Source organism: Dermacentor andersoni, chromosome 2 (assembly GCF_023375885.2).
Source record: "Dermacentor andersoni chromosome 2, qqDerAnde1_hic_scaffold, whole genome shotgun sequence".
In the NCBI taxonomy this organism is placed as follows: domain Eukaryota; kingdom Metazoa; phylum Arthropoda; class Arachnida; order Ixodida; family Ixodidae; genus Dermacentor; species Dermacentor andersoni.
In genome coordinates this window covers 155,003,785-155,022,908 of record NC_092815.1, presented here as the reverse complement: position 1 = coordinate 155,022,908, position 19,124 = coordinate 155,003,785, and the positions used below count along the sequence as shown (strand labels likewise).

The window sequence follows — 19,124 nt, the reverse complement described above, 5'->3', positions numbered from 1 at the left end:
AAAACAAATTAAACGAGGGAAGCTGAACGAGGCAGTGCGCTGTCCCCGTAGCAGCATGTATATCGGGCAGAACTCTGACACCAAGCTTACATCGTCCGTTGGAAGGCAAAACGTCATTATCCTCACTGTTGGTGAACCAAGGACGGTTTACCGCCAAAGGGCTAGCCTCTAGACGGTCGGCATTTTTCGTGTCCATCTGCAGATAAGCGAAGTACCATAAGCAGAGCCGGCGAAATGGAAAAGTGGCAAGGAATGTTGAAGCCACTACGATAGCAACCATGATAACAGTGCCTGATGACGCACCGGCACGAACCGGCAATAGCACTGGACTCACCACAGAAATCATTACAGCTCAAGTACCCTACATGGCCACAGCTAATAAAGCGATACCTGGCAGAACAATAATGAGAGAATAATAAAAAAAGAAGAAAGCCAAAAACGAAATAACGCCGCCATGCTTTTTCTATACCAGAATAATTTCATCGTTTTATTTATCAGTACATATATATTCGAGACAGACGGTTCGACAACGCAAAAATATCGTATTTCTTCCGATTTATAGTTCAACGTCTGCTTCCCACTATACACGTCCTGCACTTTGGCGATCAGCCACGTGTTTACCATGGTAAAATCCTGTCACATAATGCTTATATGCGGTAAAAGCTTGGTAGTTGTGAAATGCGTTAGTCGAACCCAAGGCGTCTACATAGTTATATGTATACGTGTCCTGTATGCAAACATTTAACTTAGGAGAGATGCAGCACTTTGTTTCGATACAGACCACACGCGCTACTCTGTCGCCATCTCGTAGCCATTGTCGCCTTCACAAAGCCCATCTTGCGCACCACTACGCTTTTCTTCTCACGTTCTCGCCACACCCTTCTCCTCCGCTTTCCTCGTCGCGCTCTATTCGATGTCGCCGTTTTACTTCCGCGCTCCGCGTTCGCCCTTTCATCATTCGCTGTGTTCGTTCGCTCGGCTACGAGGACGCTGAGGGATGTCGCCGATGCTCGCGGCAGGAATGGGTGCCTAAGAGCCTCGCCATGAAATGCACGTTGATGCCTTGGCCGGCATCGTACTAATGTCGAAAACAAAAACTACAGGCTGTGTATTCAAAGAACCCTAACTTACTGCGCCGCCCTTTAGAGGATGACAATACAGACCGAGAAGGAGTGACTTTGCGAGTGATGCAAGAAAAACATCCACAGTTTTAACATACAAGACAGCAGGCGCATGGACTGCAGACAAAAAGCTGCGGCTGATATTTTAGTTGAGACCGAAAACAAGTAAAATCTGGTAATTGTTATTATCCACAGAGCATAGGGCCATCAATCTATACGCATCTTTTTTTTTCACTTGCATTACTTGCCGCACGAAAAATAAGAAAACTGTAATAATAAATAATGAGCAAAATTCTTCCAATCAATTTTATAAGGAATTACCTATATTGAAGCCAGTGATTGAATATTGAATATTGAAGCCGGTGATTTTACAAATAAATAAAAACAGCCGCTTGGAAAGTACTTTGAAGCTATGATCTCTTTTGATACAAGGCGGGAAAAGCATGGTTGTTTAATTTCTTTTATGAAATTTCTGAAAAATAACTGAAATATCTATGCATTTCGTGGCCCACTCTGGAAATGTATATATCAGAGCTCGCGTCATGGTCGAAAGTCTTTCCAAGTGAACTGACTTGCGCACTCACCAGTACTTTGACCTTTTCCAGGTAATTAGTTCGTGTTTTAATTAGCAGTATATTACAACTAGTTCTCAGGATATCTCGATTTTGGGTGAAAAATGTCCTCCTGACTCCCAAGAAGTAGAATTGTGGTGCATGTACAAAGGCGATCTCCAAAATTTTGTTATTAATTACGAAAGAAACACCCTACAAACGCATATTGGTCGTTAAGTAAAAGCAAATCAAGGCGAAGACGAGAAAGGACGATATGCTCTAATGACATGATATTTGCAGGCAAGATTGGATTTGACTGTATAGGGACAGGGGTAATTGCTGAACTTTCAGAGAAGGATATTATCGTGGTATTTCGATAACACGTCCATGTTCATGGTGAATAGACCTAGTTCAAATTACTTTAATTTGATTTCTTTGCTAGCTTTTAGTGCCACCTATGGACCCGCAAGAAAATCCGAGGTATTGATGTCGTGCACACACGGAATAAGTTATATTGTTCAGGTATTAGTAAGAATACCGGTGGTACAATGCACAAGCCCCCACTATAAAGTTTGTTGGAATTATGAAAGGGGTTAGGCTGTTCAGCTGTACTTAACCGTTTGTATCCATTGCTACTCGTAGACGACGAAGCAGATTTGAATAGTTTGCGTTTCATTAGAAAGCCAACAAATCTTCATTGAAACGTGGCAAATGATCTAGAAAAAAAATCCTTCAATGGACCTTATTTAGTACAGAAGACGAACGTACACGTACGTGTACGCTAGGGATAAAAATAACCTCTTTCTGCGACCTTTTGATGCAGCTTGCTGGCTCATCTTCTTCATAAGCATACATTATATATATATATATATATATATATATATATATATATATATATATATATATATATATATATATATATATATATATATATATATATATATATGTATATATATATATATACAGTGAGGTAGACGCGCGTATGAGGCGGTTTATTGACGTTTGGGCGGGGTCCGGCCTTCGTGAGAATACATTGCATGGTGTCAGTACAGTTAATATACATGTGCATATCAACCAGATGAAAATATGTTTACATGAAAAACGAAAAGAATGGGTGAACAAAACACATCTGAATCGTTCAAAGGACAGCTGATACGTGTATAAACCAATGGCGATTGCAAACATATCATCTAAAATACAAAGCATAAAAACGCCCCGGACGGAATTGCAAAAACCAATCGCCACATGACAACAAAACGTCACCCAAATGTGTGCTATGTTACCAAGCAAACACAGACACAGAAGAAGGGGAATAGTGACGTACTAGTAGAAGAAGGGACAAGTAACGATGCAATAAAACGCGCAGACGTGCATGACCGAAGGACGCTTCTTCGCATTGCGAACCAACCGACTCCCTCACCCCAGACAAATCTTGTCTTAACCCACACTGCGTCAATCTCACGTGTTTCGCATGTATTAAAGAAACACCACAATATTCTAATGCAAAGTGAACGCCTCAAAAACAAATTCGCTGATCCACCTAAAGCAGTATACCGTAAAGCCAGAAATATTCGAGATATACTAGCATCATCATCTAAGACTGACTGCCCTGATGCCATCGGATGCCATCCTTGTCGAAAACCGCGATGTAAAGTATGCCCCTACATGGTCACATCGCAACAGGTTACTAGTACGTCTTCAAACTTTTGTTTAAAAATCAAAGGCGATTTCGACTGACACAAAAAACACAATATACATACTTGAACGCACGCTGTGCAAGAAACGGTACATCGGACAAACAGAAGAGCCTTTCAGATTCCGCTTTAACAATCATAAATCCCACGCTAACACGTTGCCCAACCTGCCCATCTCAAGACACGTGCATCTCCCTCACCACTCATTTGATAAACTGAAAGTCACGTTGCTTGAATCTGGATTTCGTTCAAATTATGATAGAGAAGCCCGAGAATCCTTCCTTATCCATAAGTTTGATACCGTCGCGTGTGGTTTTAATGAATGTGTAGGAAGCTTGAGTTGCCTGTCTTTGAAGCCCGTCACTTGTCTCTTCTTCTACTAGTACGTTACTATTCCCCTTTTTCTGTGTCTGTGTTTGCTTGGTAGCATAGCACATATTGGGTGACGTTTTGTTGTCACGTGGCGATTGGTTTTTGCAAATCATTTCGGGGCGTTTTTATGCTTTGTATTTTAGATGATATGTTTGCAATCGCCATCGGTTTATACACGTATCAGCGGTCCTTTGAACGATTCAGATGCATTTTGTTCGCCCACTTTTTTTTTGTTTTTCATGTAAACATATCTTCAACTGGTCGATATGCACATGTATATTAACTGTACTGACACCATGCAATGTATTCTGATGAAGGCCGGACTCCAGCCGAAACGACAATAAACCGCTTCATACGCCCGTCTACTTCTCTGTGAATATTTACCCGGACCCAGAATTGCTTTCTTCTGGTATATATATATATATATATAAGCTGCACTAAAAGCCAAAAAGCAATACTGCATGAATACCTACACGCACACGCGTCGTGTTTCGCAATACCGCGCAATTATAAAGGCAGCCGCACAATGCCACACGTCCAGGTTGGGCATCCCGCTTCACTGAGGGCGACATGTGTGGGCCCAACACAATGCATGAGGCAAGACAAAAACTTCTAGTCGTGTCTTCCCATGAAAATTTTGCATAAAAATTATCCTTGCATATTGCTCCTTCATACAAGAAATATCACAAACGAATAAACAATATATACTTCGCGGCACTTTGGAAGAACTTTGAGGTACATATTGAGCCGAGTACCTGGAGGAGGACGCCATCTTTCAAAGCGCCGTGATTTCCGCGTAGATTGTGTCTACGTTTGCCGCTGAGCGCTTTGGTTTTGATGCTTCTTATTTCCTCTTTTTTTTTGCATCAGCACAATCGAACACAGCAGCAAGCAACTCTCGGCACCCACAAACATCCTGTTGATATTGCGGAGTATAAAGAAAACATTCCTTTTTTGCGACTTGTGTAAGGGCGATCTTCGTTTCCGAAGTCTCCGTTTTCGGAGGAGCGATTACGACAGTGCTGCTTCCGATGGCCAACAAAGAACGGTGTGTTGTTCGACAACGGCAAGAGAACAACGCTCTAGGAAGTGTAAGGCCGGGAAAGCAGATGTGATAAATAAGAGCGCGAAACTTGACCATCTGCTGTGGCAACAAGATTTCGCACGTAAGTATTGGTGCGTGTGCGAGAGATACATTCTCAGTGGCAGCTCTAGGCGCAATGGTGCATTTTCTCGACATCCAATTACTGCGAACCGTGGAAGCGGTGAGAAAAACAGGCTGTCGCGTCGCTTCCTGTAATTATTGTGTCTCTGTGGTGATGAAAGAGGGAGCAAGTCGCTATATGGCTGTCCGAGACCACCAAAACCCACCTTTATGGCACCCGTCAAAAAAAGAAAGAAAAGAAGAGAATACCGAACGATGAAATAGCAGCCTTTCCAGTCTTACTGCCATCTTTGTTTGTTGAGTGATTATATTTTTAACACTCCAATCATAAATCTTGTTTTAAGGTACTTTCCTGAAAAACAATTTTTTATGCTCTCGCGCGCTACTTAACGTCAAACCATCCAACGATCTTCGCCGAATGATCTGCGCACCGCAGTTTGGGCATATGCATGACTCAGAGCTTACAGGGGCGCTTTAAACAACGCGTTAGTCTTCCTCCTCCACCGCCCGAGAAACCTGTACGTATGTTTCAATTAGAAGGATATTGACGTTTATACTTGCCTGGTGGCCATGAAAGCATCGTTATGTGCTCATCAGGGCACAGACCTATGCGCAACTAATTAAAATAGCGCATCCGAGGCAAACGCTGCCTTACAGTTTTTCATCGCTGTTGCAGCGTTTTTCTTGGAAGCTCGGCATCCTGGTGGATTCTTTTCTTAGTAAAGTCAATTTTCTTGTGAGCGGGTGGGTGAGGCGATCATCTCGTTGTTTTCTTGGGCTGATCCGGGAGATAGCGCAGCTTATCTCGCCATTTTAGTGAGCCAATCACAGTGATCATGCAGTCTAAAATTATGTGCTAGAGGGGCGAATACGTATGTGCACTGACACTGGGGCGCTGGGTGAGTGCCATTGGGCTTTAGTTTGAATCATTCTTATACCTTGCCATTAGGAACATTGCCTTACTCATTATAAATATACATAACAGCGTATAATGGCTCGATAACCATTGCCTCCACGATAGTTACGCTATTCGTACAACCGTTATCAGCACATCATAATTACCGCGCATTCCACGGTGGCGAAGTACAGTTGAGTCTGCCAATTTCAGAACCTGCTTAATGGAAAGGGCCAAGCGCGCCTTGTCCCCAGAGACGACTCATACACCAGACATCTCTAGATAACCGCAGGTACAGTTAGAATCTAAATGACGCGTAGTTTGTTTGAGTTAGCAGGATATCAGCGCTAGTGGATTGCACGCGCAGGCGCTCATACTGTCTACTTCATCTATGTAGATGTTCATTTGCGCGTCAGTTCTAATAGCCACTGTAGATGATTTTCCAAAGGAGACACATAGCCAGTTGTTCTGTATCCAGCAAGAAAGCACCAGCAAAGTGGGCGGAAGACCAAAGACAGCTTCACTTTAGAATTGCCTCTAAAGTGGCCACCGTAAAGCGCAATAAAAGTTTTGAATTGCCTGCTTAGTTGGCTGACCAAGAAGCTTAGGTATATATCTAGATTCAGTGTATTTTATTTTCGGCTCTTTCGAGAATTCGCTGAGCGCCCGTCATTCCTTTGCAAGGCAGAGGAATAAGAAATATAAGACACACGCGGAGCTCCGCAGAAGTTTTGTTCCTAACATGTGTAACAAAAGGAGCTACATTTCTTTCATAGTAGCAGTCTGCGCCCCCAATTTTCCTTGTCAGAAACCGTGACATAGCACATAATTTGTTTTTCCCAACCACCGGTCATTGTTTATATAATTATTTCCATTGAAGTTATCTTTTTAGTACTCGTAGTTCACGTGCTGCACTCTTTTGATGGAAATTACGTCATCCGCAAAAATATGTGTCTTAAAACAGCAGCGCTTTTCTTTTGTAGAGTTTTGTAGAGCAGAGATTTTGCAATAACTGATATACGTAAGCGTTTGCACAGAATATAATTGTATAATGAAAGAGCAAGTGGATGAAATGTGGGCATACGGTTTGCTATCCTAGACTGGGGGTAAGGGAAAGGAGGAATAGAAAGACAAAACTGGGAAGAGAGTCAGAGAAAGAGAGAATGAGCACTTCGCGCTCACGGCAGGGCACAAAACAGTACTACAATCAGTGATGGAGTGTGGTGTCCCTTAAAAACTGCAGTAGCGGACGCTACTGCGGACGCTGCCACCTACGGATGCGGCCAGCGTCAAGTAACATTTGTTTCAAAATATGTAATGCTAGATCTAGTCGGCTGAATGCGGTCTGTAAAGACCTGCACTGGGCGTCGTATTAAGGACAAGTGCGCAACATTTGTATATTGATTCTTTTCAAACCAACAAGTGTCTGCACATTTGTATGTCGGACAGTCCAAGATGGAAAGAATACGCGTTCGTAAATGCCATGCCAAGCCATAACCAGCATGAAAGAGTTTAGGTTTGGGCATGTTGGCATTCCATAGCCTTTAGGTTTTCAGCGCACGAAAAGCGACGAGAGACAGAGGTACGACGCGGACAAAGCACTGTGTCCGCGTCCCACCTCTGTCTCTCGTTCCTTTTCGTGCGCTAAAAACCTAAGTCATAACGAGCAGTTTTCCATCCTCGCAGGAGAGGCTAGTTGGCACAGGGATCCGTAGCAAAGGGTCCATGGTTCGCTCTGAAAGCTCCAAAAAGCTCGTGTGATTGTGCGATTAAACAAACGAAGTTCTCTTGCATCGTCTCTCTTTCCATGCAGTGCAACTAAATTGTCTGGCTGGTTCCATGTAAAGACCGGACAGCTTTTTCAGCGAAGTTGTTATCGACAATGCCACAAATGACCCGGAATCCACCGACACTGCATACCGTGCTCTTTTTAGAGAGCATAAAGTTTAGTTTAGCCTATTTCAGATACTATCTAGTAATTTGTATAACATGACGTAAATCAGATGTGGCGCGCCCTGAAGAGCTGCTCTTAAGAGACAAAGCACGGCCAATTTCTCTGCTTGTTGGTCAGCAATACAGTTTACGGTGGTACAAAGGGCCACAAGTTCTGCCGTTACGTTATGTGCGGCAACTTGAATTTCATTTTGGACGGTTTTGCTGGAATGGCGAATGCTCGGCTTTCTTCATTTATTCCTTGAGCAGCTAGGTAAACTTGAGGCTGTCGAAGGTAACCAAAGAGTAGATGAAGGCCTCGCCGGTGGCGTAAAAGCGGTGCATACTGTCGCGATGTGCGCTGACTAGTCGCGGAATTTTAGCTCGGAGTCGCTGTACCGTTAGGGAATGCAACTAATGGTTTGGAATCCTTGAAAATGACGCGTGCGCGCCCTGAGCGACTCGGCTGCTATGTGAGTTGGAAGCAGGTGATCGCTGGCGATGACGATTGAGGCTGATGTGGAGCTGCCTCGAAGTAAACCCAAACACGTGCCTAGGGGATCACCCTGTGCTCTCTCCGAAGCATGAATGTTGCTCTTGCATGTGCACCATAAGACTGGCAAACTGTAAAGCAGAAGTACTAGCAACAGTGCTCTGTATAGGTACAACATGGATTGCACAGGTGCGCACAAATTTTTCCCGCCGAAGAGTTGCAACACCTGAGCAACAGCAGAAAGATTCTCCTCATAATAGGATCAATGGTGGCTCCATGAAATGTTGCGATCAGTGACGACGCCAGTGAAGTGGTGCTTTCTTTTATTGTCACAAAGAGCGTGTACAGTCGGCGGGATTACCCTCGGCGTGATACGTACTCTCGGCGTGATGCGCCATGCTCAGCGCCCCCAGGGGCGCCACTGAAAGCCGCGCAGCGGCGGCCGTTCGAACCGCCGGCGGGCCTCGTGCCGTAGACGCGTGCTTCCACCGCAGGCATGACTGAAGTGTGTGCGTGCAATTCGCCGCTTGTGCGCGTCCCAGATAGTTACTTCTGCGGTGTCAGTGTGCGTAAGGAAATCGCACTGTACAATGGTGGACATGTGTCCGACTTCACGGCTGTCTGGGACGACATTGTCTCCTTATGCGCCAAGTGTTTGCTGCAGATGAGGATCAACAAGCTTGCCTACGAAGTGGATCTCATCGCCAGTATGCCGCTTTCATTATAGCACTCTGGAGGATAATTAACAGCTTCATTTGTTGGCCCGTGAACCAACGTTCTTTATGCGCATACTTGCTTCGTTTACATGCCGTGTATATTTATAGTAGGTTGAGGTAGCGCCGCCACGAGCGCGGCCACGTGAGAAGCCAGCGACGGTAAAGCTTGCAAACCAGCACGACGAGCTTGTGAAAAATTGCACATATAGGACTCCGGCAATCATTAAGGGCTGATTGTTTTTATGCTTACGTCTTACCACTCTCTTTACAGCATAGATTTCACATGTTCCATCGTTCAACAAGGGTTTAGAAGATTTCATCGGGGCACGCGAGTGAGATATAGGAAGACACCACCGCTGAAAATTTGCCTCCCTGGTTAGTCAAAAGCATATTCATTTTACACCTTATATTTTTTTTAGTTGCATCACCATGTTTACTAGCATCACCCTCGCACTCAAATGCAGAAGTAAACCGCATGTTGTATTGTCTGTTGTTGGGCCCTGAGTCCGCATAGCCAATGGAGCGCTATTTAGTTAAGAGAGTACGTTCAACCAAGAATAATAGTCTGAAAGCAAATACAAAGCACGACATTAAATAATTCTTGTAAACCACGTGCTACATCAAAATCATCTTCAAAGCAGGCACAATTACAGTGAAGCAACATGAACATATGTTGACCCATCTCATGCAAAAGAACAAAAAGAGAACAAGCACTCGCTAGCACAACTAGGAAGAAAAGAAACTTGACTGTTTCCGAAATGACCACAAGGCATGGAACAGCTGGAGTGAAGTGAATCTGGGGCGTTATGACGTAAAACTATTCAACTATGTTTTTATTCCAATCTACTGACGTCAAATTTGCGTAACCGCCGACGCAAGCATCGGCGTGTGACTGGTAGGGTTGTCTGAACAGACCAAACAAACGCTCTCCTCGTTCACAGGAGGTCACTTTTGTTTGCTTGAAAAACGTATAACATTGCCCACACTGAGCGGCTTGTCTTATCTAATTGGCTGACAAGAGGCGAGGAGCACACTCAAGTGGAAAGGGATTCGATCGGGCCGAGCCAGTGCACTGAAAATTGATAACCGGATGAAGAGAGCGGTGCTGGCGTCTGCGATTGGTCCGTTTTCCCTTACTTAGTTTGCGGTGGCTGACCGAAAATCGTGGTGGCATGAAACGGAAGCTTAAGAATAACGCTAAAGCGGACCCTCAGCAAAGAAGAGTTGGCAGAACGAGGTCGTAAACATGCCGTGCTTGACAACGTTACACGGCCACGCAGAAAGTTTTTATTTCACGAAAATAAACCCATGCTCTCCGACAGGTCCGAGTAGCCAGTGCCTGAGTGATATGCGGCAGCCAACTTTTATTCCTTTTGGAACGGGGCAGCCTGCGGCTACTCAGAAGAAAATTCTGTTTTGTTCGGCATATTAATGCATCTTTAACGCGCACACGTCACTTCGACGCGATGAGGTTTTGCATTTTTGGGACGTCGCGCGAAAGGCAGGTGAAGTGGGTGCAGCCCGAAAATGTTTGACCAATAGCCGAGGGCTAATGGTGAAAAGGCGTCAAATCAGAAACAACTATTTTTCTTTTGTTCGGTCAAATAATGCATAATCAGTGTATACATGTCATATCAGATGGGGAGCTATCGCGGTTTTCCGGACGTCGCGTGACAGACAGGCGAACGGGGGGCGGTGCAACAAAGTTTTTTCGCCAATTGTAGAGGGCTGATTGCAGAATTAAATAGGAAAGTTTGGAATCGCTTTATGTTAGAGCGCCCCTGCATTAGTCGCAGACATCAGGGCGTCGAAGCACAGGCATTTCCCATTACTGGGAAGTGATATAAAGAGGCATCAAAAACAAGGTTGAATGCTCTGTCAAAAGCCTTTAATGCTCACAGGTGCTAGGTGGTACAGTCAACAAGCAGATAGCTGAGGAGGGCATAGACCGAGCGTTCTACGACGCAGGTAGCATTTCAGTGCTTTCGATAGGTAGAGCAACAGCCGATTCTGTGCAACGCATTGGTGATTGCGTGGCGCTTTCTTTTTGAAGGCACTGTCACCTGCTTTTTAATACGGAGCCCTTTGTTCAAAGCGTCCAAACACAATGAGCGCTTCGCAGCTTCGCCAAGCCAGCGCCCACAGTACAGTGAGCAGGGGCTATCGCTTTCCGTCGTGCAGAACCAGTTGGATGACTAGCCACTGTCGGAAGAAATAATATTACAACGCGACGCCATTTAACATCGCATCAGAACGCCGTGGCCGTGCAAGCACTACTGCGCTTCTTGAGATCGACCGGCCTGTGTGAACACCTGTGATCGGGACGCCCTTTTTGTTACCTTCTTTCTTTTGCTCTTCTTTTTCTTTGCTTTTTTTCCCACTCGCTCTTTGTCATCTCTGCAAACCCTATATCCCCCACCACCGTGCAGGGTAGCAAACCGATAAGTCTGCTCCGGTTAACCTCCCTGCCTTCCCCCCCCCCTCTCTCCCCACAGCTCGGCTTCGCATTCTGTGGCCTAGCTAGCTTTTGGCATCTTTTTTTTTTTAGGAAGCCCATCCTGTATCATCAGTAACGACAACTTAATGTTTGTTTTATCTTCTGCACTGAACACGAGGCAACCAAGCTTAAACGACCCGCCGTGGTTGCTTAGTGGCTATGGTGTTTGCCTGCTAAGCACGAGGTACCGGGTTCAAATCCCGGCCACGGCGACCGCATTCCAACGAGGCGAAATGCAAAACATCCGTGTGCTTAGATTTAGGTGCACGTTAAAGAACCGCAGGTGGTCCAAATTTCCCGAGTCCCCTACTACGGCATGCCTAACAATGAGATCGGGGTTTTGGCACGTAAAACTCCATAATCTTATAATCTATTCCAAGTTTAAACGTGGGGAGCTTTCACTGAAGGCGCAGCGACATAAAGGAACACAATGAAAACATAGTAATCGCTCTAAAACTGCAGCAAACAAAGCGCGATTGCTTATCTTCTTCATCGAACAGCCGCAATCCACCGCTGCCATCGCTATTGCTCGTGAAGCAGCAGCGGAAAGTAAGCGTGTGCCTGGCGAGTGTTTGTACATTTTAAAGCACCCAACTACGCAACGGTTGTTTCAAAACATCGCTGAGGGTTTACAGAAGCGTTTAATCATGATCAAGTACGGAAACATGACAGCACGCGCATAGGCGCTAAGGGGAACAGGGCTCGCCCGAGCCCGCCTACGCTTCGCGGCCACTACGCCACTGCCCACGCAGCTGTAGAAAGCGAAATCTCCTTTGACCGCACGAGTTCCACGAGCTCCATCTCACGCTATAGCCACGGCGTGCGGAGGGACACGCTGGCGCGTGAACCATGGCGAGGGGGCCGAGTTTATTGAACCGTCAAGGAGCGCGGCACGTGCTGCGAAGGTCAGGTGAATTGGGGAGCAGCGGGCTTGGAGCCGGGGTCTTACGACACGCCGATCTGAGTTCACCTCCTTCTTCAGCAGTGGCGCGCAGTGAGGAAGCAGCAGGCCGGTACTATTTTGGCTCGGACGTTAGACTCGGCACTCCCACCCATAAGGGCACGTGTTCAACAACTTTTGGACTGTCGATCCCCTGGGTCTTTTTAAAATCTTTTAACCGCGCCTTTTTATGTACTATCGTGTAGCCGCTTTCTTTTAGAGTCATTGATCGTAGTGTTTGTCATGGTTATTGCCGCTCGTGTTTTTATTTGCTCGCGCATTTTCTTTTTGTGTGTTTCGTATCAATCGTAAATCCGCATTTGAACGGCATTGCTTGCGCGTCGCGGGAGGGTTCTATATTCATGTTTCCTAAGCTCTCGCCTGCACTGAAGATTTCGCGGTGGTGTGTATCGGTTTTTCATGTTGTCTCGCATCATTTTCTTGTAATTAAACTCCTAAGTGTTTTTCCTCGGTCATCCCTTTAGTCCGTGGTTGATCAGGTGCGCGCACTATTGCCGGTAGCAGTCAAAACTTTATTGTATGGAGCCCGGTTAGATCTGTTTGTAGTCTCATCCCTTCCGTTCTGGAGAGAGTGCGTAACATATTTAGAAAGATCCCCTTTGTTAGGCGCTTGAGGCTTGTTTGCTCTTTGACCACCTGTTGTTAACTCTGTTTTTGTACGTGCCCGCCTTTTTTCGTTTCCCTAGTTTTCTTCAAACAATATTCCAATCGCCTCATACTAATCTCTATTGCGGACATGTTTACTTTCCCCCTGCTCTCGCTGAACCCAAGGGCTTCAAGGAGGTTAGAGATGCCTAAATCGACCCCTGGGCAGATATCTTCACATTCTAATAAAACCTGTACCATCGTTTCTTTAGCTTTACTGCAGCAAGCACATCCTGCTTCTCCGTTCTTATATCTCGCTTTATAGGTGCGTGTTGTAAGGCATCCTGATTTCGCTCCGAAGAGTAAGGAGCTTCCCTTTGTTTTATCATAAATTGCTTCTTTCCTGATTTCGGCTTTCCCTCTTAAGTAGTTATTCATGGCAGGTATTGTTTCCATTGCCACCATCCATGAGATTATTTCAACGTCTCCGACTTACCGTTTGACGTTATTTGTTGCTGTGTTGCACATCCTACAGGCCGCATACTTGCTGCTAACCTTCCTAGTTCTTTGCATTCACTGTGAATTAATGTTCTTTTCTGTACAAACACATCAACACTCTCCGAGCCCATTTACTTTCTTCCATATTGCTCGGTTGTTCTTCATAATCAATTTTACTATGAGCTTCCCTCACTTCAAAACTAGTCCAGTCCATATTACCCTGCATAGCTTTATTTGTAGTCTTCCCGTGAGCGCCCGATACGAGGCGTCCCACTCACCTTTGGTTCCGATCGAGTACTGATTGTACCCTGATTTCAAGCAAGCAACCGCATTTCCAAACGTAAGTCCTGGAACCATTACACCTTTCCACATACCCCGGAACACCTCGTACCTATTGTTTCACCATAGAGCTCTGTGCTTCATTATGGCTGCATTTCACTTCCTCTTTACTGTTATTGTTTTTCCTGTGTTTCCAGATATGTATTGCCTCCGCTTATCCATTTACCAAGATATTTATATTCTTTTACCCGAGGTATTTCTAGGCCCTGTATTGCCACTGTCTGCTCACTGTTTTCATTGAATGCATAACACCTGATTTTCTAACGTTAAACTTCAAACCTGTATTCTCGCGCTTCCTGTCCGCAGATATTAGCCAGATGTTGCAAATCACTTAACTTGTTAGCTAGCAACACAGCGTCGTCCGCGTAAAAAAACTTGGAAGCTGCTGCTCTACTATTGTACCTGCCTGTTTGTATGAAATATTAAACCCGATATTACTTCCGTCTAGCGCCCTCTCTATCCTCACCGTGTCCATCATAAGCAGCAGTGTGGATAAAGGGCACTCATGCCTCAGTCACTTGTTGATATCAACCTTCTCCTCGCTTTAGATCCCTTTCCATTCAAGGCAAATGACATTTTCTAGGTCAATCTCTCTCAAAAGCTGCAAAAAATCGTCGCCTAAGCCTTCCCCTTCCAGAATATCCCACAATATGCTGCGGTCTACGTTGTCATACGCTCCTGTAATGTTAAAAAGGCCACATTTAATGGTCTGTTTTCGAGCCTTCATATTTGAATAGACTGAGAAAGAACAAACAAGTTATCATCAGCCTACCTATTCTGAAGCCATTCTGAAGTTCTCCCAAAACGTCATCATTCTCTGCCTATGCTTGCCGTTTACTTTGATTGCCTGCATTGCTAAGTTGTGTATTACCGATGTAATGGTTAACGGTCTATACGAGTGAATTCTATTTTTCTCCCCCTTCCCTTTATGAATAAATTCATTATACTTTGTCGCCAACTGTTTCGTATTCTTCTATATTTTAAAGTTTTTTTCCACTGCTTTCACCAGAGCTTCCTTACTTTTTCGTCCTAGTTCATTATTCAGCCTAACGGGAACCTCGTCTAGCCCTGTGGCCGTGTGCTTAGGAATTTTCTTTTCGGCTTTCATGCAGTTGAAATTTGTCAGCACCAGCTCCTTTTTCATCTGACTCTCTTTCATGCTCTTTTTTTCTTCAAATACAACCTCGTCATTGCAATGGAAAGATTCGTCTGTTATTTTCGGGATGTAATTCAACACCGCTTCCCCTTCCACTTTATTTCTATCTTCGTCTAGGATATGTTATTTTATTGTTGTTAACTTCCTGCCTAATAATTTTATGTGGTTGCAATATATTCTACGTGCGGCTTTTTTTTCCCACGTATTTCCGATAACCACCGTTCACTTTCACCTTTTATCATTATTTGCACCAGTATTTGGACCACAAAGTTTTTCTACCGGTATATTTCCCATATACTGGCCATTTCACCTTGCGGCAACTGCTCCTTCTTTGCCTGCCTGAGCTCTCGGGATGCTTTCTGTGGTTCGGCGATCGCTTCTCGTATCTCCTTGTTCCGCCAGCCTTTCGGTTTCCTTTTTTCTTTCCAACGAATATGTTGTTTCTCTTTCTGCATTTCTTTCGTTATGACACTTAGAAGCTCACTATATTCCCACTCTTTACTTGGCCATTTGCAAAGTTCTTACTCCACTCTTGTGACTACATTTGTTATTTGTTCGGTGTTAAAATTTGGGCTGGCCATTTGGCACACTTTGCTCTCTTTCCTAACTACATATCCCATTTTCAAAATGTTGCGTTTATGGTCAATCTCTATGCTGCTATACCTTCCCTCGTGAATGACCAGTTCTCTCAACTTATCATGAATTCCGTCTATCATCAGACACTAATCAATGGTCGATTGCCGGTTTCCCGCTTCCCACGTAATCTGCCCTTCACACGTGGGCCCTGTATTCAAGATAACGATGTTATGTAGCTTAGAAAGATCTGGGTTTGGCTTCCCGTTGTTGTTGGCATAGCCATTTAGATCCTGCATGTGGGCATTCATGTCACCTAAGAGGACAATTTCGGGATCCTTATGCATTCCACTGACTCTTCATTCCTGTCTGTGCAATTATTTCCTGTCCACAAATGCGTTACGCCCAGCCAAGCTTTTTTCCGACTCATTGTACCTGATAACCAGAGATGCTCTTATCATTTTGAATTTACTCTTTTCGATTTGGCTCCCTCATGGGTGAGCATTCTGACTCCTCCTCCCTTTCCTTTAGACTTAGTTCTATTGCACCCTTCCCAAACATAATTTTTAGTCATTGGCGGCTCTTCCAAGTCTATAAGGTGCGTTTCTGTAACGGCATACACGCCTATCAGTTCTCCATTTAATTAACTGCTCCTTAATCTCTGCCCACTTTTTCTTTCTTCGGCCGCCCTGCATGTTTACGTACCTATTGCATGGCGAGCTCTCTTTCTCGTTTCCTACTTTTTCTGTTATTAACGCCGGTGCTATTCTGAGGCCCCCCCCTAGGGGACCTTCTTCATGACTACCTACTCTTGCTTCCGGAGCGCCCTTGGGCCACGTGAAAAGCAACAGCGGGACCAGGAAGTCGCCAGCTCACTTCTCGTCCAAGCCGGTAATTCAAGTGGTTACCATCGCATTCAAAACCACCCCACCTTCTCGCTTCCCTGTTTATTTCGACAACCTCGAAACATTTCTTTCGGCTCACTTTTCATATCGCCTCATTAGCAGACATTACGGCTCTTTGTGCGTGATTGTCACGTAAAGGCACCTCCGGCGCCGTGCACACCACGATCTGCACCTGAGGACACAGCTCCCGCAAGTCGTCTACCCACTTCGCGAAGCGCAGGGCTAGTCCTGTCCCTTTCTTGTTTAGGACGCCATTTAGCCCACCTGCTGCTATGACAAGGTTGCGCACGTGGCATTTTCCACGAGCTTTGCTTTTGCTCCCTCCATGACAGAAACCAGTGTCCGCCCTGGAAATGTCCCTACCGCCACTCTTTTATTGCCTTTAAGTCGCCCCATAATTGCTTCTGAACACCTAGCCAGGTTCGAGTCGCTGGCGATGATCACCATTTCACCTTCTCCTTCCTTTCCCAGCTTCCCTTTACACTTTTCCGGTTGATTCGGACTTGATAAGGGGCATTGACCCCTGCGCTCCTGCTTTTTTCGCTTGGCGGCCTCAAGCTATGTGGCGCTCCTTCCAGCTACCCCCTCACCACGTTACACGCATTCCACGTACTTTGCTGGCATTCCCTCTCCTGTCAGCTTGGGGGACTGCGTTCCATTGTCACGACAATTGTCGTTCGCAATGGAGGCCGTGTCCAGGTTTTCCTCGGCTGCTTGAAGTTTTTTTCTCCACTACCTTCCATGCAGCACGATGCGTACTTGGCTCATTTTTTAGCTCTCCGACCTGTTTGACAAGTTCATCCTGGAAAGCCTGCATTTTTTTCAGCCGAGCATCCACATCATTGTGTGGGCCGATTGACTCGGTTCCCTCTCAATTCTCATTAGTCCCCTCGTCTGCCCTGAGGGACTCCCCGCACACTGCATGCTTTCCCGGCTTTCTTACCATGTATTGCACGGCTTTTTCTAATGCAAATACTATAATACTGTAGTAATTGAGAGCACGTGCCTACTAGCCAAACCAATACGCACAGTATCTAAGTCCATAAAATGCCGCAAAGTAATTCTCACCAATGTTTTAAAAGCAATCAGTGCCACACAGACTTAAGGTATGCCACGTTTTCACACGTATTGAACCACGCGGCCACGCTCTCACTTTCCTACCAAAGCAATATTCGCGATACCAAAGCACATCACAGTAAAATCACTAATACCTATTAGTGATGCCACTTCCAAGCTACTATTTAGAGGGTGTAAAGACTCACCGTCCCACCCAATTGCACGTGTTGAAGCACGTGGCGCGAAAGGACGCTCTGACTATCCTGCAAAACCAAATATACACGAAACACACCCGTCCACACGAAAAAAAATAGAGAAAAAGAAAGGAAACTACCCACTTATTATTTAAAGGCTAAAATATCAGCAAATTAATAACTGAAGCAAGCTCAAAGCGTGTACAAAAATCTTATGATTTCGTCGCCACCACGGAGCCTTGGAAAAACACTTTCATTTGCCACAATATGTGACGCTATGGGGCCGCTCAGGGCCTTCTAACTCGCCTAGCAACGCCACTCATGCCGAATGTGGGACTGAAACGAACATGCCTGGCAACACGTGCCGTGCTCGCGCTACAGTGTACTACAATATTCTAGTACATCATACTGGCGCCTCTCCGTAGGCGGGCGAGAGGGCGCATGTGCAAGCCAACATCACGTGGCTAAGCAATGAGGGGAAGGGCTCGTTCAGGGCCAGGAGCGGCGTAAGGATACATGAAGGTAGCTTTGGAGCAACCTTACACTGCGGAAGCACCAAGGAAACCTTCACCGAAAGCCCCTCAGCAAGGAAGCTTTCAGAGGGACATAAGGTGGCCTCACCGCAATGAAGGCTGCCTTACTGAGGCAAGAGCGATTTCATTGTTTGGCGCTAAGATTTGGTAAATGCAATGCCTAGCCACAGACGGCACAGCACGGTCTGTTCAATTTGTGGCAGTCCAGGCGGTAGATGTATCTTTATGTCCAGAGACAACGAATGCAAACGACCTACTGTGAAAACGTTCGACTTCATGTGATACCACCTCGGTGGGCGCAGAACTTGCGACACTCCGTGCTGCACTGGATTTCAATAATCAGGAACCATAGCAACAATGGACAAATTTTAATGATTCCAAGAAAGCGCTTCAGTGCATACAAAGCCCAATGCGCCATGGACCCAATGAACAACTGGCCTCAGAAATTCCACACATATATCAGCACCACCATGATAAAGGACACAATATAATATTTCAATGGCTTCCAGGATATCGCAACATCAGCGGGAATCAACACGCCGACGAAACCGCCCGATCTGCGCATGTAAGTTGCCAATGTGTCTTGATTCCGCTTTCGCGATCAGACGCAGCGGCTTGGCTGCGATTGATGTCCCGTGAATATACTTTGCCCCTGGGAGGTAATGTTGAGGCGTCCGAAATACTATTCCAGATGATTAAAGATCACTAATTCCAATTCCAATTCCTTCGCAGCTGGAAGGTGCCATCGGAAGGTACGAGAATAAGTAAAGTGGAGGCGTCCCAAATCCTATAATGGCGACCAAGTGGCTCGGTTTTTATTGCCAAGACGAATTGTAGTAACTGAGCAGCTAACCATGCACATCCGGCTTCAGGCTAAAGAGCTGAGTA

General features: G+C 45.4%; 1 non-coding gene across 1 annotated transcript; it reads left to right on the top strand.

Moving 5' to 3' along the window:
• The first annotated feature begins 11,575 nt into the window (after positions 1 to 11,575).
• On the top strand, positions 11,576 to 11,648 carry TRNAS-GCU (transfer RNA serine (anticodon GCU)). Its single transcript has one exon. It is a non-coding gene; the product is annotated as a tRNA-Ser (tRNA).
• The last annotated feature ends 7,476 nt before the right edge of the window (positions 11,649 to 19,124 follow it).